The 23,978-nt window shown below is 34.5% G+C and overlaps 1 long non-coding RNA gene across 1 annotated transcript in view; it reads left to right on the plus strand.

Annotated features, from left to right (window-relative positions):
• LOC131419968 (uncharacterized) overlaps positions 1–23,261 on the plus strand; it is a 146,744-nt gene extending 123,483 nt beyond the window's left edge. The window contains exons 4-5 of the long non-coding RNA XR_009223413.1: positions 23,015–23,130; positions 23,239–23,261. This is a non-coding gene — a long non-coding RNA (uncharacterized LOC131419968). The remainder of the gene's footprint in view (positions 1–23,014; positions 23,131–23,238) is intronic.
• Positions 23,262–23,978: the final 717 nt, after the last annotated feature.

Consider the following 23,978-nt stretch of genomic DNA (forward strand, 5'->3'; position numbering starts at 1 on the left):
TTAAATAGATGGATTAGAGGCTACATGGTAATACCTTGGCTGCATTACAAACAAGAATTTAAAATGTGTTTGATGAGATTATGTTCTAGACTCAGCACTGTACTTCACTAAAATTATCAAATCAACTTTTGGATTTGGTTATAGAACAGATTGCAGCAATATAATGCCACCATTTGAACACTGGGTAAAATTCGGTCTTTTCGGCACTTGACATATGAAAGATAATGTTAGTCATTAGGAACTGTGCAAATCCTCTTGCCCACTTAGGTAGTTAGTAAAAATTTATTGAATGTTATTATTGATTGAATTTGTTATTGGAAGGAATGTTCAAATCACATGTCACTATATTCATAGGTGAATATGAATTTCTTTCATTGAGTTAGAGAAAGTTTATTTTACTTGTCCCTAATAATTTTTCTTCTCTTTAGAAATTTTTGTTGGTTTCCATAATAATGTAATATATGATTACAATAGGTTTAAAAAAACAGAGAAAAGGAGAAATCAGAAAATTTTATCAAACATTCAATAAAATACAGTCATTTGTTACTGTTAAAAATTCTAATAAACTGAAGATAAGAACATAGAAACATTCACTATAAAATCAAGAATAAACGACATTTTAAAAATTTTTTAATGTTTTTATTTTTATTTTTTTTATTTTTCCGGTGGTACTGGCAAATGCAATAAGAAGAAATGACAATATTAGCTAGTTAGTGAATAAGAGGGTAGGAACAATTTGCCATTTGCAGACAATATATTTTTTTCCATAGAGAATTTTAGAAAAAAAACTAAAAATACTAGCAAGTTTTACAATTTAATACATTTACTGTGTTCCGTAACTGTAATGTATTGATTGAGGTTGCAAACACAGAAATTAGACTGGCTGATTTCAATTACCACAAGGATGTGTAATTTTGGGTAAGTCACTTACTTGCTCTGTGACTTACTTCCCTGAGCTATCAAATGCAGATAATAAAAGTATTTACCTTATAGAGTTATATGTATTAAATGGCATGATTCATATAAATGAACAAAGTATCTGGCACATAGTAGATGTTCAATAAATGTTAGTTTGTTAGTAAATTAATTATCATCTTTGATGCTTAATAGATATAACAGAGGCAAATGATTCCACTCACAGTAGCAAAAATATGAAAGTATGAAAACATTAGTTCAAAAGGGGATAGTGATAAATTGGGAATTTTAAGGTTTTTCTTTTTTTTTACCAGACATGAAAAAAGACAGTAGATGATGTATATTGTAAACCCTATAGCAACTGTTGACTTAAAATAAGTATAAATAATGAGCCAAGGATGGAGATAAAATGGAATAATAAAAAATATTCATTTAATAAAAAAGAAGGCAGAAAAAGAGGAATGAAAGAAACAAAGAAAATAGAAACAATCTAAAGATGGTAGACTTATACCCAACCATATCAATAAATATAAATTATCTAACCATGCAATTAAAATGCTGAACTTGTCAAATTGGGTAAAATGCAAGACCCAACTATAGAAGGTCTAAAAGAAAAACACTTTAAATATAAAAACATACACATGTTAAAAGTAAATATATGATAAAGATGTACTATGCAAAGATTAACCAAAAGAAAGATATAGGAGTTATAGTAATATAATGCAAACTACAATTCTCCACAAAGAATATTACCAGGAATAAAGACAGACATTAAATACCAACAAAGTGGTCAAATAACTAAGAAAACATGACAATACTAAATGAGTTTGTACCTAACGAGAGAGCTTTTACACAAAACAAAAAATGATCAAACTGAAAAGGGAAATGGACAAATTCACAACCATAGTTAGAGAATTCTCAATAATCAATAAAGTAGAAAAAAATTAGTGAGAATGTGGAAGACCTCAACATAACTATCAACCTTAATAAACTATCAACCAACCTAACCTAATTGACATTTACGTCAAACAACACCAGAAGAATACACATTCATTTCAAGTATACGTGGAACATTCACCAAGATAAACTACATTCTGAGCCATAAAAATATCTCAATAAATTTATAGAAATTAAAATCATACATAGTATGATATTTGATCATAAGGGAATTATATTAAAATTCACTAACAAAATAATATCTGGAAAATCCCCAAATACGTGAAAATTAATGAACACACTTCTAAATAACTCATTGTCCAAAGAGTAAGTCACAAGGGAACTTAGAAAATATTTTGAATTGAATGAAAATAAAATTACACATATCAAAATTTGTGGGATGCATCTACAGCAGTGAGTAAAGGGAAATTTACAGCATAAAAAAAAAAAAATCTAAAGTGAGTAACCTAAGCTTCCACCATAAGAAACTAGAGAAATCAGAGCAAATTAAACCCAAAAAAGCCAAAATAAATAAACAAAAGAGCAGGCATTGATACAACTGAGAGAGAAAGACTCAAATCAATAAAACCAAAGCTGGTTCTTTAAAAAAAAAATCAATAAATTAATAAAACTCTCCCCAGGCTTACCAAGAAGAAAGAGAGAAGACACAAATTATCAATATCAGGGGTGAAAATGTAGCGATCACAGCAGACCCTACAGATATTAAAAAAGATGATAAGGGTGTATTATGAAAACTTTTATGACAATAAATTCAACAATTTATGTGACATAGATAAATTCCTTACAAGGCACAAATTACCAAAGCTCAGTCCTTAATAGTTCTACATCTGTTAAAGAAATTAAATCTGTAGTTTTAATTCTTCCAAAAAGAAAATTCATGTCTAGAGGGCTTCACTGGCAAATTCTACCAAGCATTCAAGGGAGAAATAGCACAGATTTTACACAGACTTTTGTGAAAGTAGAAGAAGAAATATTTTATGAAGCTAGTATTACTCTTTTATCAAAACTAACATAAAGGCTTTGTCAGAAAAGAAAAGTATAGACCAATATCCCCTGTGAAAAGACATACAAAAATCCTCAAGAAACTATTAACAAATTGAAATGATCACTATGTAAAAAGATAATACATTATGAACAAGTGATCTTTTCCTGGGAATGCAAAGCTGGTTTGATATTTGTAAATCAATCAATGCAATTCACTCTATCAAGAGAGAAAACATACATATAATTATCTTAATAGATAGAGAAAAAACTTTTGACAAAATTCAACATCAATTTATCAGAAAAATCCTTAGTAAACTAGGAAAAAAGGGAACTTTGTCAATCTGATGAAAGACCTCTACAAAATGCCTACAATTAACATCATACTTAATGGTGAAAATGGAATGCTTTCTCCCTAAGACTGGGAACAAGGTAAGGACGTCTGGTCTCATTACATCTATTCAACATTGTACTGGAGATTCTATACAGTGCAATAAACAAGAAAAAGAAAGGAAAGAAAAATGAATTGAAAAGGAAGAAATAAAACTGTCTCTATTCACAGGTAACATGATTGTCTACATAATAAATCCTAAATAATCTACAAAAAAAGATATTAGAACCAAATATAAGACTTCAGCAAGGTTGCAGGATACAAAGTCAATATACAAAAATTATATATCTTTTCATACAGTTTCAAGGAACAATTTGAAATTAATTTTTTAAAGTACAATTTATACTAGCACTGTAAAAGATACTATACTTAATTATAAACCTAACAAAATACATGCATGATCTGAATAGTGAAAACAATAAGATATTGATGAAAGTAAGTGAAGAAGATTTACCTAAATGGAGTGATACATTATGTTCTTGAATTTGAAGGCTAAAATTTTTAAGGTGACTTATTCTTACAAACTGATCTATAGATATTAACAGCCAATCCTGGCATTTTTCTAGAAATCAACAATTTGATTCTAAAATTTATACCGAAAGGTGAGGGAACTAGATTAGCCAAATCAATACTGAAAAAGAATAAAGTTGGAGAATGCAGACAGGGTAAATGATTTCAATATTTACTACAAAGCAATCATAAGCAAGACTGTGTTATTGATGAGCAAATATCACAGGCAGCCCACAAACAGACCCACACATGTGGTCAATTGATCTTGATGTACGTGCTAAGAAAATTTACTGGAAAAAGGATAGTCTTTTCAATAAATTGTAATGGAACAACTGGCTAACCACATGCAAAAAACAAAAACAAACAAACAAAATCCACCTCAAACCATACCTCACATAATATACAAAATTTAACTCAATGAATCACAGACCTAAAGTAAAACCCGGAACTGTAAAATTTTTAAAAGAAAACATTGGGCAACTCTTTGTGACCTTGCATTAAGCAAATCTTTCTTAGATATGATCCATAAAGGAAAAAAAATGATAAATTGGATTTCCTCAAAATTAAAATCATCTACTTTTTGAGAAGAACTGTTAAGTAAAAAGACAATACACAGCGTGGGAGGAAATAGTTGCAAATACATAATTGATAGAGGACTTACCTCCTGAATGTATAAAGAACTCTCAAAATGCAATAATTAAAAAACATACAACCCAATTTTTTAAAAATGGGTAAAACATTTTAACAAACCACCAATAAAAATCTATGTAAGTAAAATAAGTACATAAAGAGATACTCAACATCATTAGTAATTAGTGTAATATAAATTAAACCACAATGTGATAACACTATGTACACCAGTTACAGAGGCTAAAGTAACAATAAGAACAACATCAAACTGACAGTGCCGAATGCTGATAAGGTTGTGAAACAACTGGAATTCTCAGAAATGCTTGTGAGAATGCAAAATGGTATAGCCATTTTGGAAAAAAGTGTAATAGTTTCTTATATAGTTAAACATACACTTTTCACGTTACCTAACAATCCCACTCATATTTATTTACCCAAGAGCAATAAAAACTTATGTTCACACAAAAACCTGTATGTGAATGTTTGTGTGTGGCTTTCTTCATAATCACCAAAAAATGGAAGCAATCCAAATGTTCTTTAACTGATGAATAGGTTAACAACTGTGGTACATCCATAAAATGAAACAGTCTACTGATGCACACAACAATGCAGATGTGTTAGGCTCTGGGAAGGAGCCACACTCAAAAGGCTTCGAGCTATATGATTCCATGGTCCAGAGTGTGGTCTATTTTGGTGAATTTTCCACGTAAGCTTGAGAAGGTATATTCTGCTGTTGTTGGGTGAGGTATTCTACAAATGTCAGTTACATCCAGTTGATCGATGGTGCTGTTGAGTTCAACTATGTCCTTATTATTTTTCTGCTTGCTGGATCAGTCGATTACTGATAGAGCAATGTTGAAGTCTCTGGCTGTAATAGTGGATTCATCTGTATCTCCATGCAGTTCTATCAATTTTGCTTAACCTATTTTAATGCTCTGTTTCTAGGTGCATACACATTAAGGATTGTTATATATCATCTTAGGGAACTTGCTTGCCTTTCTCAGTATATCAGTTATACTTCTCATTTTCTCTTTTAATGATTGCTCTCAAGTTTGCAATATACATTAACGGCTACTCCAATTCCACTTTCAAATAACATGATATAGCTACATGGGTAGTGGACATATCTGATAACAAAGTGTTCCTAGTTCCTCTGTCCTGTCCCTTATATCATGGCTGTCATTCAATTCATTTATTCGTAAGCTATAATTAGCTTATGAATACATTGAATACATGGTTGCTGTTATTTTTTAAACAAACTGTTATCTTTTATATCAATTAAGCATAAGAAAAATAAAAGTTTTTTATTTTGTTTTCTCTTATTCCTTCTTTTTGTTCTGAAATTTTAATATGATATTCCTAGGAGTAGATTTTTCCTGCTTGGTACTCTCTGGGCTTCCTAAATCTTTTGTTCTTTTTGCCTTTTTTCCTGCATAGTACTCTCTGGGCTTCCTAGATCTGTGTTTTGGTGTCAACATTAATTTGGGGAAATTCTCAGTCATTATTGCTTTAAATATATCTTCTGTTTTTTTATCTTTCTTTTTCTTCTGGTGTATTCCCATTGCACATATATCACAGCTGTGTGTAATTATCCCACAGTTCTTGGACATTCTGTGCTGTTGTTTTCAGTCATTTTTCTTTGTGCTTTTCAGTTTGGGAAGTTTCTATTGACTTATTTTCAAGCTCACTGACTCTTGCCTCAACCTCTGAAATTTACCAATGAACCCATCAAAGCCATTCTTCATTTTCGTTGCAGTGTTTTTTATTTCCAGTATTTCTTTTTGATTCTTAGGATTTCCATCTCTCTGCTTATGTTACCCATTTGTTCTTGCATGTTGTCTTCTTTTTCCATTAGAACTCTTAGCGTATTATTCATAGTTATATTAAATTCCCAGTCTGATAATTCCAACATCTCTGTCATATTAAAGGCTGAATCTGATGCTTGCTCTTTCTTCCAACTGTGTTTTGTTCCCTTTTAGTATGACTTACCATTTTTTATTTAAAGCCAGACATGATTTACTGGATAAAAGGCACTGGGTTAAGTAGGTCTTTAGTGATGTGTTGTTGAGGTATGGGGGAGGGGAAACATTCTATAGTTCCATGATTTTGTCTCAGTCTTATAGTGCACCTGTGCCCCTGGGCTGTGATCTTTACTAGTGGTTCTTAGTCTTCCACACTCCTTAACCCCCACCTCCACTTAGATAAGACAGGAAGCCTAGATGAAGCAGGAGTTTCTCTATTCCACATGGAAGGCTAGAGGAGGCTAAAGTTGAGTATTTCTCTTCCTCCACGTGGAAAGCCAGCTCATACTGCAGTTAGATATTTCCCTTCCCCTAGGTGGGTTAGGCTTTGGTACAAGTCTAGTCTGGTAGGCTCTGGTGAAATTCCTTTTGAGGGCAGGCCTTGTTAAAACAGAATAGAATACTCTGGTTATATTTCAAAATAGCTACTTTCCCCCTCCCTCTGCCAGATGCACGAGAGGATTTTTCTCTGATCCTCACTGTGAGAACTTGGATGGTTCCCAGAGGTAAAACTCACAAAAGTGTGGGAGTTTCCCTAAGACTGGACACCTGGAGTTTTTAATGGAAACTTGTCCACATTGAGCCTGCAGGATTTCGTCAATTACAGTTTAGAGATTCTTACCCTGGTTCTGGCTCCCTGGAGATTTCTGCTCATGTGTTTTCTGCTCTGGTAAGTTGTGATTCTCTGTATCCGCCTGCCTGCCTCTCCAAATTTTGGGGCACCAATTTACCTTGTTATTTCAGTTCTCTGATGGATCTAAGAAAAGTTGTTTTCCAGTTTGTTCAGATTTTTTCTTGTTGTATGGATGGGAGTGACAACTTCCAAACTCCTTCAAAGTACCAGACCAGAAATCAGAAGTTGTTCTTTTTTATTTTTTAAACCAAAGTAAAATAAAGGTTTTGTACAGGCTGTGCTATGTTTGTTTCTCAGATCATATAACACTGACGTGTGAGGTATAAGGGTGATTTCTGAAGGTGCCCAGAGGGATAAGAAAAGAGCTGGAGAATGGTGCTCTCTTCCTTCTGCATATATCATATTCTTATGACCGTTAAAATAGTCATTTCCCTCATCCTACCTGACTTCACATCTAATCGGACTTGGAGACAATGCATGAGTAATTGAGTGTGGTTGTCAATAAGGGGAGAAATTAGAGTTGTGGAACTAGTTGAAGAAGAAATGATTGTACCCTTTCTAAGGTGGAGAGAGTTCCATAGAAGGGGAAGTTAAATGTGGGAAACATGGAAGATTCTAAAGAAATTTGTGCATGACATTTTGTGGTAAATTAAAGGAGTCCATTTTCCCCTCAGAATTTGAGACGGGTTACTAGAAGAAAGATGAGAACTTGGACAGTTTTAAATGGCAAAAGTGATCCCTTAGTTCCCGTTGGATATCATAATACTTAAGCATCAATAAATTTGTTGGACCATATCTTTCAATCTCACACTCTTAACCATGTTTATGTAAAAAGCTTAGTTATATTCTGTAATGGATTACTTTTAAATTCAAATATCCAAACTCTCAGCAAAGAAGCCATTACGTAACTTTTATATTTCTCTAACAACTTGAATATTGCCCATGAGTCAAACTACTTTTAGGTATTGGCTCTCTTTTGTATATTGATGACTTGCATTGGTATGCCCTTTGGGATATTTTATAATTGTGTATAATTGTGTGCTTCATTTATGTAGGCAAAGACTTTCTCATTGTTCTCCAAGTACTTGATTAGTTGTAAAGAGCTGTTTTGCCAATTACCACATGTGCTGTTGAACTGATCCGAGCAAGAAGTTCTAAAATAAACCGTAGGTAATGAATGATTTCTAGTTTAATAACTCAACAAAAAAAAGCAACTGACACTGACTGAGTGCAAAGTGTTGTGCCATGTAATGAAGATATATGTAGTAATTTGGTTCAGTTTATCTCATGTTTGGGGAATGCTAAGTACTAGAGATTTAAGGGTAAATACAATGCAGGGTCAGCTTTGGGAGCTTTTAGTTTAGTGAGAGAGATAGATACATAAAAAGTATCTTACACTGGTGTAAGTGCAAGGATGGACTTTGATAAAGGTGTTGAGGAAGCACAGAGGAATGTTATCTAGCCCAGAATGTTATTCTAAAAATGCTAATAATCCAGATGGAAAATAACTAAAACACTGAAAATGCAGTGGTGGTGATAATAAATATCATTTATTTCTAGCTTAATTTGTTACTTTTAGCAGTCCTCCTACGAAAGGAAAGAATTTTCCTTTTCATTTTACTAACAAGGAGAGTAAAGATTGGTAAGGTTAAGTGATTTGCTCAACAGAAAAGAAATGCTACATGGCAAATTAGAGGCTAGAAACATGATCACCTGATCTAATATAGGGCCTTTCCCGTAGCAACGCAGGAGGAAATTAAATTTGTAACAGAGTAGGATGTATATAAATGCCAAATGCAGAAATCTGACTTATAGGAATGTAGAGCAGTAAAGAAATTAGAGAGAGCTGAAGCATTCTGGAAAGGCTTCACTGAGAATAGGGATGGCAAAAATCGAGATCAGCAGAGAAATGGTGAAAGGCAAGCCCTGAATGAGGAATGATGTAAACAGTAGGATCACAAACTCTCCAGATATTTTCAGGAAACAACAAATACACATTTTGATGAAGTGGAGATTTTACAAGGATAAAGGTGAAAAATGTAGCAGAGATTGTGTCCATTAATTGGAATGAAAATTGCATTGCCTATCAAGAATGAGCCTAATTATAGCAAAGGAGTGGCTTAAACATTCAATTTGACTCTAATTGTTCAAATACACCTGCCATAATTTATTCATGCTGCCGTTAATAGACTAGGTGTCATGGTGAAGTCATCTGTACCCAGAAACACATCTCTGTCTACCTGTAATGATTTAGTAGCCTTTAGTCTTTCTGGGACCACTTGCTTTGCAAATAAATATTCCCATAATGAAGGAAAGTTTGTCTTCTCTGCAACCACCTGCGCAAAAGCAGACATATTTGTCTTTTTAGTTCCAGGGAGACTGTCTTTAACCAAAGAAACCCTTTTTGCCATCTCTGAAAGAAAGATATAACAGAGAAAGCCCAGCTGTTAAGAATACAACAATGAAATCTGACTTCCATTTCTGGAGCCTCCTTTCAGTCAACCAATAAACCATTTTTGTGCCCCTATTCTGGGTTTCTTTTGTTACTTGTTTTGTGTGAGACATCCCTTGATCAGACAATAGGAAAATCTATGGTTTATAGCTGCTCTTTTTATTTCTTCCTTATTCCTCACGTTGACCACAGACATTAGAAATCCTCTTTCTCTCTATTAACGTCTATGGTCCAGGTATTGATCGTGTAGTCAAGAAATACTGGCCTATGTGCTACTTAATCAGTAACAGATTTCAGCACTTGAAATGGGGCATATTCTTAGGAATGGATAGGTGGCCCCATGCCTTTCTTCTTTATCAAAACAGAGAAACTTTTGGAGCAGAACTAACATGGCTCATAAGATTCAAAGAAGAAGCCTAGCCTTGATCATCTTTACACTTATGGAATGATTTGAAATTGAATTTCAACTTTTTGTTTAAGCCAATTACTACCCCTTCCCATTGTTCCACTGAGGAAAAGGAGGTTGAGGTGACTGTTTTCATTTTCATAAATCTTCAGTGGAAGAAATCTCACTCACACCATTTTGGGTGGATGGAAATAACCCTCTTCTCTATCAACTGCAAGCCAGGGCCTGTGTGAAGGACCTGTGTACTTCTGGGAGTGTTTTGCCTTAGTCATGAGCTGGGGGCAGGAGTAAAAGTAACCGCTCAGCAGCTACTGAGAAACAAACCCTGTGCTCCACTGGGCAAGAAACTCTTGCCTCGTGTCTTTGATGTATCTTAGTGGATAAGCTGTATATATGTAAGCAGAGACCTATTCTACCTCTCACCTGGGAACCTGGACAAGCTTCACAAAATGGCCATCAAAACACTTTCTATGTCTTGAGAAGAAACCTGTAGAGATCTCTGACACATAAGCTCATGTGAGGACCCTATGGATTCTAGGCTGTTGACTTGTAAATCAATTGGTGCTGAGATTATATCCAAGTCTGAGAAGTCCTTGGAAGGCCTGAAATGTGGTTCTTAGGCCAGATCAAGTACAACTGAGTGCTAGTGACTTTCTTGCCTTGAATAACATGGCAAGGCTCTCATACTAGTCGATAAATTCTATAAATGAACCTAAAAGATTTGGTTAAGTCTGTAGAGAGATTGTCCAACAGGCTGTTCTACTGAATTGATTGAGTGATTCAGTCAAAGCTCTCAGTTGGGATGCTCTATATTGGTGCAGCACCATTTGAAGGAATATGAAGATTTTAGGTAAAAGCTGCATCTTTTTATTTCTAATGTAGCAACAGTAGATATACTCAACTTAGAGCCAAATCCAGATTGCCTATATGTGCATATGAAAATCAATATTTAAATTGCTTCTAACTTTTACTTTTTAGCATTAAAAATGCGAATATAGACTATGATATTTCCACTCTGAAAATTAGATAAAATGAATTTAATATTTTATTGTGTCCTGAATTAGAGTATTTTTGTGTGTGTATGCAAAATTTCCAAAAGATGAAATGAGAAAGAAAGAAAGTTTTGTTGTGTTCTCATAAGTAAAATCCAGCTGATCCGACGTTATACATTTATGGAGAAAAATATTTCCTCCTGCTTTGAACAATTTTAATTCAAAAGATGAATTTTTCATTATGTACCCAAAGTTGCAAATCAGGAATGATAATTTAAACACATTTTACTGTTTAAGTGTAACATTTGCCTATGTGAGTTCTGTGATGTGATAAGAATAAATGTCAAGGCATGTAACAGTTAATTAGGGGTTCAAGTCCCCCATCATCTAAATTGTTCTCTGCAGTTATTTACTAAGCTACATTAATGTATTCCAACTACTATGCCATTTAGAAACTTTGGCTGAACTTTAAATTTATTATGGAAATGAATATGATCCTTTTTAGAGAAATCTAGTACGGAAGTGGCTTAATCAAATAAGCTAGTATTTAGTATGTTTTATGTCATGACCTCTTTTGAAAATCTTATCTTCTCCCTAGGGGAGAAAAACATACATATAGATGACATTTTGCATTTAATTTCAAGATGTTCAAAGGTCCCTGAAGCTCTTGGCTCCAGGTTAAGAACTCTTAATCAAATGAATAGAATATTTGATTATAAATCAGCAAACTTAGATTCTTAACTGACTTTAATCCTGATGACCTCTGATAAGTTATGTATTTTTGTGCATTAAAATCTTCATCTATAAACATGATTGCTAATACTGGTGATAATTTATTCCTTAATATAAAGGAGAATTTCTGGCTCTCTGGAGGCATATCACCATATAAATCCAAGACGATATTATTAAAAGTAACAATTAATAATGCCAATTTCATATATCCAAATATGTATTTGTTTTCTTCTTTTCTATATTAAAAGAATAAGCCTCAAACTAATTTTGTGTCTAAGTTTTCCATTCTTCTTGAGGCCTCCCTATGACTATCTAATTTTTTAAAAAAAATCTATTTTAGTATTGAACTGATATATAGGTGATTAGTACCATCCACACTTGATTAGCATTAATTGCCTCCTAAGTCTTGGTTTTAGACAAAATAAAATGCTGTGAAACTTTCACTAAATTGCCCTATGGTACTTCAATCAAAGGTTTCTTTTGGATCATTAAAAATGATAGACCTTGTTTAAAACTGAAATCATGTGATTATATTTAAGGAATTTCAAACTGATGGCAGACATTAGCATGACTTGAAATCATTTCATCTGAAATGCAGCCCTGCTGCGTTTGGTCTCAATTTTCTCATCTGTCTGATTTCAGACATGGGATGGCCATGGCCTTTCATGGTCTTGTGTGTAATTTAACATCTCCCTGGGATCATTCCATGTTGTCCACATCTTAGAAGACAGCTTTCTTGCTAAATTCACCACCTTAGCTACGTATCTTTATTGACTAAATCAGAGCAAGTAAAGATGAAAATTGGACCTTTTAATGCAACAATCATTAAGAATAATGAAAACCAGAAAAAGTTAGTGGAAATGGAGATCCTTTGTGGTAAGATGTGAATCAAGATTTGGCTGGGCTAACTGATCATTTTGGGGCAGTGAAATATCAACAATTGTAAATGGGAGGTTCAAATGTTGAAATCATCTTAATGAGCTATTAACAAATCCCCAGTGTTATAAAAATTGTTGGTAGATATGAAACTGTGGTTTAAGGGTGTGTGGGAATGACTCATTCTTCCTTTGTGGTTCTTGAAATGCTTCAGGCTCAATGGCAAACTGCCTGATTATTGTTGGACCTTTCTATATTTCATTTCAAATAAGGATAATAAACCACAAAGTAAAGACCATATTCTATAAACTTCCTCTGAATGAAAAACTGCCAACATATACTTTCCACTGCCATAACTACCCTGAAGTATATTAACAGTATTATTCTTTTTTATTGTGGAAAAAAAGGCAAAAGACAGTCTCATAATTTTTTCCTGATTTTTAATATGTTTATCAAACTTCAAACTATCTACTGTTTGAAACATAATGTCTTCAGAAAAGGAGAGTGGTACACTTGTCTAGTAGTATCAATATTTGGAATCACATGATTTATTAAAGAAATTATTTTGTTAAAAATTTCACAATATGAGAATGGGCATGTAGTCTCATATAATGTACAGCATGCTCATAATTCTAAGTTAGGTGAAGTAGACTATGTTTTTTCCTCATAACATTGATTATACCTATAACGTAATAGCTACTTGTGTTATAATTTGTTTAATATCTATTTCTTTCTCTTGTTAGTAAGATAAATGAAGATGTGATCATGTCCATTTCAACCTTGAATTTTCTAGAACTTAGTGTCAATCAAAAAGGAAATCAACAAGTATTTGTTGACTGTTACATGGATGAATGTTGAATTTTTCAAACTTTTCAGGTAAATTTCCATGGTACTAAGATTAAATGTAGTCTTTTAAAAAATTATATTAAAAAAATTAGTTAATCATATGGATCAAATTTATCCTTCTCAACAGTGTGCTCTGCCTACATAATCTTAACATGATATTAACATGTATACTGTCTATGAGATTTTCCTAGTGGACCTTGACCTTTTTAAGACTGTGCTCCTGATGTGGAGGGAAGTGTGTAAGTGACCTGTTGAAAAGCAGCCCTTTGCAGAGAGTCAGCATTCATTTGATGCATCTTATAAAATCTCCACTTTTACTGATGACTAGCTTTACTCTTGTGAAGACTGTTTCTGATGCTCCTCCTTCAACATTTTCAGCATTTACTGCTCTTTAATCTGTCGTAGTCTCTTACACGTTGATATCTATTTCACTGTGTATTGTCTTATCACTTTTGGGCTTTCTCTTCCTTCTATCAATATTGTTTGAACTGTCCACTAAGTTGGCTTATAGGGGCTCCTCATAGGGCTGAACTGAACTCTGACATAACCACACCCCAAAGGCTTTTCCAAGTGACTTCACTTTTTGTTATGTCCTGTGCTTCTTCTCACATGAATTGGCCTCTTGGACACCCCAGGCAGGCCTACTGTGGCATCACTCCACTCCATCTGGGCATGGACCCCAGGCATTTTTTAAACTTCATTTTTCATCAGGGGCAGTTGCCTCAATTTTCTTGAAACCCTTTTTTTTTTGTGAGGAAGATCAGCCCTGAGTTAACATCCATGCCAATCTTCCTCTTTTCGCTGAGGAAGACCGGCCCTGAGCTAACATCTATTGCCAATCCTTCTCCTTTTTTTTTTTTAACTTTTTCTCCCCAAGGCCCTGGTAGATAGTTGTACGTCATAGTTTCACATCCTTCTAGTTGCTGTATGTGGGACGCAGCCTCAGCATGGCCGGAGAAGCGGTGCGTCCGTGCGCGCCAGGGGTTCCGAACCCAGGCCGCCAGTAGGGGAGCCCGCGCACTTAACCGCTAAGCCACAGGGCCGGCCCCCCTTGAAACCCTTTTAATGTACCTTCCCCATTTAGTCCAGTGAGAATGATTTCTCCCCCTTTTCCAAATCCACCTTAATTTTAAAACATTTTCAAGTATAATGAATGTAAAAACGTTCACAAGTGGGGCTTGATAAAGACAGGGAGTTTTTCTTTTCCTGTGGTTTTTACACAATTATAAGAACAATGTTGTTTTATGAGTTCAAATTCTTAAGAACATAAAGACCGAAGATGAAGTAGTAATCGCCAACTAGTAAGTGATAGATTAAAAGCATATGAGAGGTTCTAAAGTGCCTTCACGGAAGTATAAAATAATGAACTATGGTGTTAGTGTAAAAAAAGTAAATTGCTGAAATTACGCTATTTTAATTCTGCCTTAGAAAGAGCTATCACAGTGAATCAGTAATGTTATGTTTCTTTTTTGTCTTTAGATGAATATGATGTTGTTTTTTTCAAAACCTTTCAGATGGTATAACAAAGAGGTTCATCCAACAGAAATTATCTGTAACTTTTTATCTGCAAAAGCAACAGAAAAGTGTAGTCTTTGGGGTAAAGAAATGCATCAAAAACTCCACTCGTATGTAGAAATGCAAGTCTTTCTGCAGAGAACATAATTGGAAGAGAGAGGTTGAGAGAGTAGAGAAACCATATCTATAAGAGGGTTCATCTTTCTGTCTTCCTTAGCTACCTTTTAGACTGATTTTTGAAGGTCCAAGATCTCTTTTAGCTAAGGAACTCCTTTTGAATGTCAGGACAAGCCTGAAGTTAGATGGGAATACCTCATGCCCTTTGGCAGTTCTGTCAACAGTGACCCCAATTTTTTGTACTAAAGTAATGTAAGGGCTATAATTTTAAATAACATCCTTATTTCTGACATTTAATGAAGCCAATACAAGCAATGTGTACAAATTACTTCGTGCCACGAATAATTTATTCTTCTCCTAAAATTGGATTAAGGACAGTCATAACTATATCTACATTAAATTTATTGTCTTTCCTGTTAGAGTGTATGATAGAAAGAGAACTTTTGAAATCTTGGGATATTAGAGTCCCTGATGTAGTCTCCTATCTCTGAGGTAGAGATCAAAGGAAATTTAAGAGGTCTTAATTTCCCACAATTTAAAATGGCATCATATCAGAGCATCTGTGAGAACTTTCATAAGCATCAATTTTGTAAGCTCTCCCCTCTCACTCCATACCTTTCCTTCATTCAAGGATCACATCCATACAACGGAATGACACTAGCTCTTCGCCTAATTACCTATTTAAGGAAAGAACACTCCTGATAAATCATTTCCTGCAATGATCTAGAGTTCTTTAAAAATATGTTGGTATTGAAGAAATTGGCTCAAAATTTTTTCATTTGCTCATATCATAGCATGACTTGAAATGTCCATAATTAATTTTCTCCACTAAGCATTTATTAAGCACTGACTATGTATCTAGTAATATGCTAAGGGAAAATTACAAAGGTGACCAGATACACTCTGGTTTAGAAGTTAGTGTATCAACTATGTCTAGTCATATTTCATTATAATTGTTATTAACTTGCTTTGAAATATTTGGAGTTTTATTCTCATACTTTTAATATTTACTTTTCAGTCTTCTTTCCCTAAGAAGTAACATTCCGTTAGTTATTGCAGAATAACTTTCACTTACATAATTTATATACATATTTAAAAAAAAATTTGCACAAGAAAGAATGTGTATGATATTATAGAGCAGCACAAGGGAAGAGACAGGAAGATTCTAGTGAATTATTTATTTCAACAAAACAACTCTTGCTAATATCCTCAGTTATGGTTAAAAGGTAAACACACGAATAAAAATATACAAATCTACACTACCCTTGACATGCATAAAAACCCCCTCCCTTCTTAGCTAATGTAATCTTAATCACCAATCATGTATTATTTTTAAAGTATTTATTCATATAATTTTGTTGAATGTAAAAATAACAAGTGATCCCAAATCACCAGTTGTGTTGGACATGAAAGAATTACTATTTTACCATATTGTCATTCAGATGAATCCTCTGAGATATTATTGATTTCTCATATCCAGTTGGCTCCATAAAATAGGTGCATCTAAATGTTCTATGTTGTCACATCACCTTGAAGGACTCCTTCACTCTTTACGAGCCTGAGGGTACCATATCACCTATCTACACTCGCTGGTTATTAGCCAGACTAAATGGAGAATTTGGTTTGTGATGATTGCTTTGAGAGACAAAAATATGATATTCCAGTACGTAATGTATATAAGCAAACAGAAAATGAGACAGGTTAAGCTGCAACTAGAAACATGCCATTTGGTTTGAAGGTATTCCATTAAATTTAGATAGTATGGTTGAGGGCAGGACTAGATTCATCTTTTAAGGCATTTAACTTCTGAGAAATTTGGCAAATCCAAATGTTGCAATTATCGGTTTCAGAACAATATCAATCTATCCTACTACCTTATTATCCTGGCCTTCATGAGGCTTAGGAAGTGCAAGATGTACATCTTACAAGCTTCTTAAGATAAGTTAAGGTAAATTTAGATTTTTTATCACAAATAACAATATCTGGAAATCAGTGTGATGCAAACAATTATGAATAAAATGTCAAAGTATTTTTAGAGAGGTTTCTTACAAGCGAATTCATTCTCTGGAAGTAAAATTTCTTCTAAGAAATTTATTCCCTTTGGTTATAGGAATTAGATATCTAAAATTATATCTGGCAAATTCCTATTTTTAACTGTAGAAAGCATGGTTTCTAAGAAAAAAATGCTTTATGATGAGTTATGATTACTTGTGGTTTTTTAGTGATATTATGAGCAATCTTCTGTTGATAAGTTTGGTCCAGGTCAAGTTTGGAAAACACATATTCCCACAAGAACAGCAAGGAGTTGATAGATTCTAAGCACTAAATATGATTATTGATGTCATGTTGGGATTTATTCATCTCACTTGAGTTTAGGGGATTTGTGGTGAGGAACTACATTTAAAAAAAGAAAATCCAAGAAGTCCTCTTTTAATTGTTGAAGGTACTGCCTGGCTTTATATAATTTAAATAAATAGCAACCGTGTTTATTTATTCTTTGATTGTATGCTCCACAACAATGTTCACAAAATCCTTTACTCCCTTTTGGTACGTATAACTGATTCAAGAGAATAGTGTATATATAGTTGCTGAGCCTCTTTATATTTCCCTTTTGATTTTAGAGCAAAATTTACATTTCTTGCTTTAGGGTAAATTGAGGCAACCGCTGGATCTGTATACAGTCCAGTTCTTTGGAGAATGTCTCAGTGACTTAGTCAACATTTTCCTCTAGTTGGGCGAGTCTAATGGTAGGTGTACAGACTTTTTCCATGAACTCCAAAATATCTTACCAAAAATGTTTCATGTTGCACTTTGCAAGGGTAAATGGAAGCTTTGCTGTGAAGGAACCATGCTCCTTGTTCATAGTAGGGTTTCCAAGAACGTTGTCATAATTTGAGAGGATTAACAATTTAAGGGAAATTTTTAGATAAAAAGAAAATATTATGAAATATGTCTTAGTTGATTATTGATTTTATACGGAAAACTATGGCACATAAAGCCATGTGCAACATATTATTGCAAAACACTTTGGGATGCAGAGGCATCATTCCAGAAATCTTCTGAATATAAGTAATTTTGCTAGGAGATAATCAATATCACTGGATGTTTCTGGGATTCATTCAAAGGACTCAAACTGACATACTCTTGAATCTTCACTCTGCATCTTCTAGGCTGTAGTGCAAGGAATTGATGGTTCTATGCTGAAAGGCAGAAGGACGGAGAATACATACCCAGTATTCTCCTGACTCATTGTCAAAAGCCAATGCTATATGGGTAATTATAATTAGAAAAATTTCCCCTTAATCTTTGAGCCACATAGTTGTTGTTCTTATACAAGATGAGTTTTGGGGAAGAAGCAATAAATGACAAATATAATAGGATTGAAGAACATCAGTGGAGGGCTTCATCTTAAGCTACTTAGTCAAGATTATCAGGTTGATTATTAGAATTCCACAAAAGAAGAATGTTATGAATGGATGGTGTAACTCTACCATACAAGAACAATGAGTTTTTTGTGAAATTTTATCTCTAAACAGTGAATTTTATTCTAGTGAGCTAGGCTTTTCTTTTTCCCGAACAATCATAAAATCTCATCAAAATCTTAGTTTTATGTTCAGTAGATGATAAGAGATAATTTTACAATGTTTGTCCTCTCAGATATATGGCACACTTTCCTTCTCAGTATCGTGTATTATTTTGTTTTCTACATTCTTATCTTTTTAGATTGGAAGTTATTTATGATATCAATTCTGATAAACTAGTTGACCTCAAAGTTTTCACATGATCCCAACTAATAATTTTAAATGTAGAGACCTCTCAGGTTCCAGATTGTGGGCTATAGAAAGTAATTACATACCAATGTTTCATTGTTTATTTCACTTTTCAAGTATTTTCTTTTTCTCTCATGTTTATCAATTTCTATTCTTATGGTAAAAAAAATTCACTTTAGAAAGTATAGGAAAATGCCATTCAGGGAAAAATCACTCTTTTTCTTCTTTAGCAAATTTTTTAAAATTTGTTTTACTGTTTCCTTTTCATTCTTTTTTTCCCCAAAGATGAACTGCTTTATTTTTGTTAACTGTGTTTTATTTATGTGGGCTTCATACATAAAGAATAGTTTTGCTGGGTCACCATCTTTCCTCCACAGCCCTTGTTCAATAAAGGGTTTAGCACTTGAACTGCTATCTTCCTCACTCCTCCTAACTGGGCCTTATTCTGGGTGATGTAAAGGATCTTGGAATTACTCATCTCTAGTGAATGTCACCTCTACTCTGCTTTAGCCTTGTACTTCTGCGGTCACACGTATGTCATCACCTCAATCTGCTCTAACGCTGAAATGTTATATAATTTAAGAATAACAATAATAAACCACTCTAGGGCCATAGCTTTCTTCTCTCATTCTCTTTCTTTCTCTCTCATTCATATTCCTCTCTTGTCCATTCACATTCTCTCCCTTTCTCTTTCACTCTTTCCCTCCCCTTATATTCTTCTTCTCACCTTTTCTCCCTCTTTCCCTCTCTCCATTGATATACTTCTGCTCTGTAACCTCATTGGGCACTCTGTACATTGGTCCTCTAATTTCGCCCTGTAAGCCCTCCTCTTCCTCCCCTTGACTTCCAAATCAATTTATATTTTATAACCCAAGAAAATTCTTTGTTGTTAGGGGCTGTTCTGTGCCTTGTAGGATGTTTAGAAGCATCCCTAACTTTTACCCACCAGATTCCATTAGTGGCCCCCTCTCAAGTTGTGACAATCAAAAAGGTCTCCAGACATAGTCAAATGTCCCTTGGGGAGCAAAATGACTTCTTATGAAAACTCATAACATCAATCATATTTTCTTGCCAATATCTTTATGTCTATCTACCCCTTGTCCATCTGTCATAATTGTCTGGAGACACACCAATCTGGAACAACCCAACAGTCTCTCATCTTTATTCCTATTGCTGGGTTTCAGAGTACTGCTTAAGAAAATCACACAGTGGTTTCCCACATCATTGCGGCCTAGCCGTCTTCCTTTGTTTCTCTAAGTTTCACTCTTCCATTCTCTATGGCACCCATTTCAATAGTTGTCGACTCTTTTTAGGATTCCCATTGTGCCTCTTTTGGCCCACCTTCTAATCTATGGGGAAAATAAAGCCTTCAGCAAATAGATCTCTCAAATTTCTGTCCCTGAACTTTAAAACATACTTGCCCATCATTTTATCTTTCTCTCCTGTTATAGAGGAAGAAGGATCCTTCCTCTTGCCCACTGATAGTTTCTCCATATGCCAACTCCAACCCTGACTCATCTCAAGACCCTTATGCTATGAATTACATAGTCAAAAACATTTAAGCAGTTTCAAACATCTCTGCACAACACAACTTCTCTTTCCGATTATTTACCTATTTCTGCCTGCTTCTTAATAGCTTAATTTATTTTGAAAAATTAAACTTTGTTATCACTATTTCAGTAATGTCCAGTCATTCCTCAAACAGCCTTAGTCTAGCTTGTACCTTAAGCTACTTCATATGAACCTCTTTAGCCAGTATCTTATTATTTTATACTTGATATCTTAGCAACATTTTGCTATTGTTAAATTGCTCAAAAGAATATTTGATATTTCTGCTCTTTCTTAAAGCACCATTTTCTACTTTTTTGACACAACAAATTCCTTGGTTTTCTTCCAATTCTCTAGACATTCTTTCTTAAAATCCTTTTAAGACTCTTCTTCCTTTACATGTTCATCTTCCTCAGGGTTCTACCTCCAGCTCTGCTCTCTTCTCACTGTGTATCATCTCCTTGGTAACCCTGTCCATTCCAACAGCTTAAGTTTTCATATAAATCTGCTGTCCAGACTTCTATCTTACATTTCAAAATCATATTTACACTTATATGCCCAGAACTGAACTAATCATCTTCCAACAAAAAGTGCTCAATATATTTAGAAAGTGTCTGTTATTTTCATGCACTGCATTAGGCACTGATACTATAATGGCAAATTTTTTTTTTTTTTAAAGGATAACTAGTGGGTCTAATGGAGAAAGAGACAATAAATTGAATAAATAAATCAGAAACAATAGAGATTATTATCATACCTTTAGTTATTTAATTTCACTTTTCCAATGCTGCACCAAAGTATAGGGTGAAACCTCTCAATCCTCATATTCGAATATTTAATCACTCCACCTACCAGTTCTTCACCCTGAATTCAGCTTGAGTGGGTCTGTTCCCATCTGCCCTGCTAACACTCTACTCCATGGGGGCTTCCTCTCTTTTCTGGATTGTTGTGTAGCAGCTTCTTAACTATTCCTTTCATTTCCAGTTTTACGCGCCTCTGAATCCGACTCCTCGCGCAGCCAGCATAGCAATTTGCTGAGCATTTACTATGTGTCAGGCATTTTGAAAGATTTTTCATTTGATCCTCACGACAACTTTATTTTTTAAGTATTGTTATTATCTGTGCTATATGGATAAGGAAACTGAGAAATAGAGGAAATATATTTCATGCCTAAGGCAAATCGTAGAGCTAGGATTTGAACCATAGAAGGACTGTAATGAAAATTTCTCACAGATCTCTCTTCTGCTTAAAAGCTGTCAACAACCATTCTTGCTATAAGGATAAAATATAAATTCCTTATCTATCATATAAGCATTTGCAGGATCCTGACCACACTTATGTCTCCACTTTTTGTCTTGAACCTGCCTTGATTAAAATCTGTAATTCAATCACAATGAACTTATTTCACATTGGAGTATGTGATAATTTTTCTCATTCAGGGAGTTCTGCTTTCGTTTGCTGGAAAAACCCCATTTTCCCTCAACCTGTACCATCCTGCTTTCATGCCCTGCTGCAGCATTCTTTCCTAGTCTTTATCTGACTCACTTCAACTCACTCTTCCAGAATCAACAATTTCAGACAAGCTCTCCAAACTCATACCGAGACTGCTCCCCCCCTTATTTTCCCCCTTCCCAGTACTTACTCATTGCCATGTCCTTGTCTGTTTAACTGTCTGAATCCCACATCTGAGTAAGTTTCCTGAGGGCAGACACCATGTACTTAATGTCAAAACTCTTGAAACAGTAACCACTCTGAAAACATTAGTTGGATTAATGGTTAACTTTTTCTACCCTTTGTTTTATCCTTGATGCACGTGAGATTTCTCATTTATTTATAATTTAATTTTGTGCATGTGGCAATCTAGCTCTAGGAGCAGATTTCTTCTTTATTTCAGATTTTTGGAATATAAGTAAAACTCTATGTTTTCATAAGTATATGGAAGTCTTATTGCAGCTCTTCAAATTTTACCTGATGATGTCCTTGACTTTTTTTGTTCCTATTTTAACATGTTTCATTTTTACTACACAAATTTTTGTAATACTTGAATAAGGTTACCATTCTTTGTCCTTCACATCTGTCAATTTTTCTCTCATTGTTTTTATCTCTTTCATTGTGTTAGCTGCATCCATATCTTCAATCCCACAGGTCTAATTTGATTTACACAGTTTCAATTGTATTCCATAAGTTCTCTTGTTCAGATTTAAATTTTTCTGTTAGAATTTAATTATTTAAATTCATATTTAAATCCAGATTTTGACACCCATCTTTCATTGCATTCTGGTGTCTTTTTACCTCAGTCTATTTTCTTCCTATTACTTTCGCCAAAAAGCAATATGAATATTTTCATGTTTCAGCAAGGTTAGGGCCCTCTGACCAAAGAGAACTAGAACTTGGGTTAATGGATAAGCCTTGGAAGTTAAAGATATCTGAAAAGATAGTGAAAACTCTGGGGAGATTTACCTCCCCAAAGTGTATAGTCCAAAGAGGGACAAAACCAGGAGACTTGGATAGATTCCAGGGGATGTAAAGTTGGAGACCTTTGTCTTGTAGTTCATCTAGAGATATTTATTTACATACCAAAGGGTAAGAATGCCGGGATCTTCCCCTTCTCTACCCAAGGAGAATTTGTTTATATTAGGGGGATTAGTTTCTCGTCTTTTCTCAGGAGGGAAGGATGTCAGCTGGACAGCATTATATTTACTCCCTGATTCCTCATTTCAGGTCTCTTCTCCTGTCGTGTGATGCCCATACATGCTAGCCTGTTCATATGGCTCTCACTGCATCACCCCAGAAGAGGGAGAGAAATTGGGGTGTAGGGAACTGATGCAGTTACTACTGTAAGTAATAATAAACTGCCTTGATCCAGAACCTCATGTTTGAATTCAAGATAATATAAATAAATATAGATATTAAAAACTTACCAACTCTCTGCTTCTTTCTCCTAGAGGTTAAATCAACTTGGATACTACTGAGGATGGTAAATAATTTTCTTACACTTTCTTTTGCTCTGTTTTTTCTGGCATCATTCTTCATACATGTAGAAAAGGGACATTTGAAAGGAGGGCAAACTGATTGGACTACTACATGAGTTCCAGCTACTGCAGGCTTTTCCTGGTTACCCTGAGAGCTGAGAATAAATTTCAGCCACTTGTAGTCTGTCTGCAACATCCAGGTGTGCCACTGTACACTGGTTGGTAATCTTGGCTGTAGAAAATTATTTCAGATATGTAATATTTATTTTTCCTTGTTTTGCAGAAATTTTATAGCCCATTTCATTGCTGTTATTGCTGTTTTTTTTGTTTGTTTGTTTGTTTGTTTTGCTCAGGAAGATTAGCCCTGAGCTAACATCTGTGCCAATCTTCCTTTATTTTATGTGCCACCACAGCGCGGCTGGTAAGTGGTATAGATCTGTGCCTGGGATCCAAACCTGCAAACCTGAGCTGCCGAAGCAGACCACACTGAACTTAACCACTAGGCCATGTGGCTGGCCCCATGTTATTGCTGTTTTTGTTTATGACAACAGATTATTGAAGAGATCCACCCAGACCAAGTGCTTGACCATGGACAGAATTATGCGTTCTCAGTCTACTGTCTACTATCCCTAGCTATAGTGCTGTACTGTGGATACATCTCCCAGAATGTACTGTACCACTAGTGGTCATCTCATTCTCCCTTGAATTTCTTC

The sequence above is a fragment of the Diceros bicornis genome, chromosome 22 (genome assembly GCF_020826845.1).
Source record: "Diceros bicornis minor isolate mBicDic1 chromosome 22, mDicBic1.mat.cur, whole genome shotgun sequence".
In the NCBI taxonomy this organism is placed as follows: Eukaryota; Metazoa; Chordata; class Mammalia; order Perissodactyla; family Rhinocerotidae; genus Diceros; species Diceros bicornis.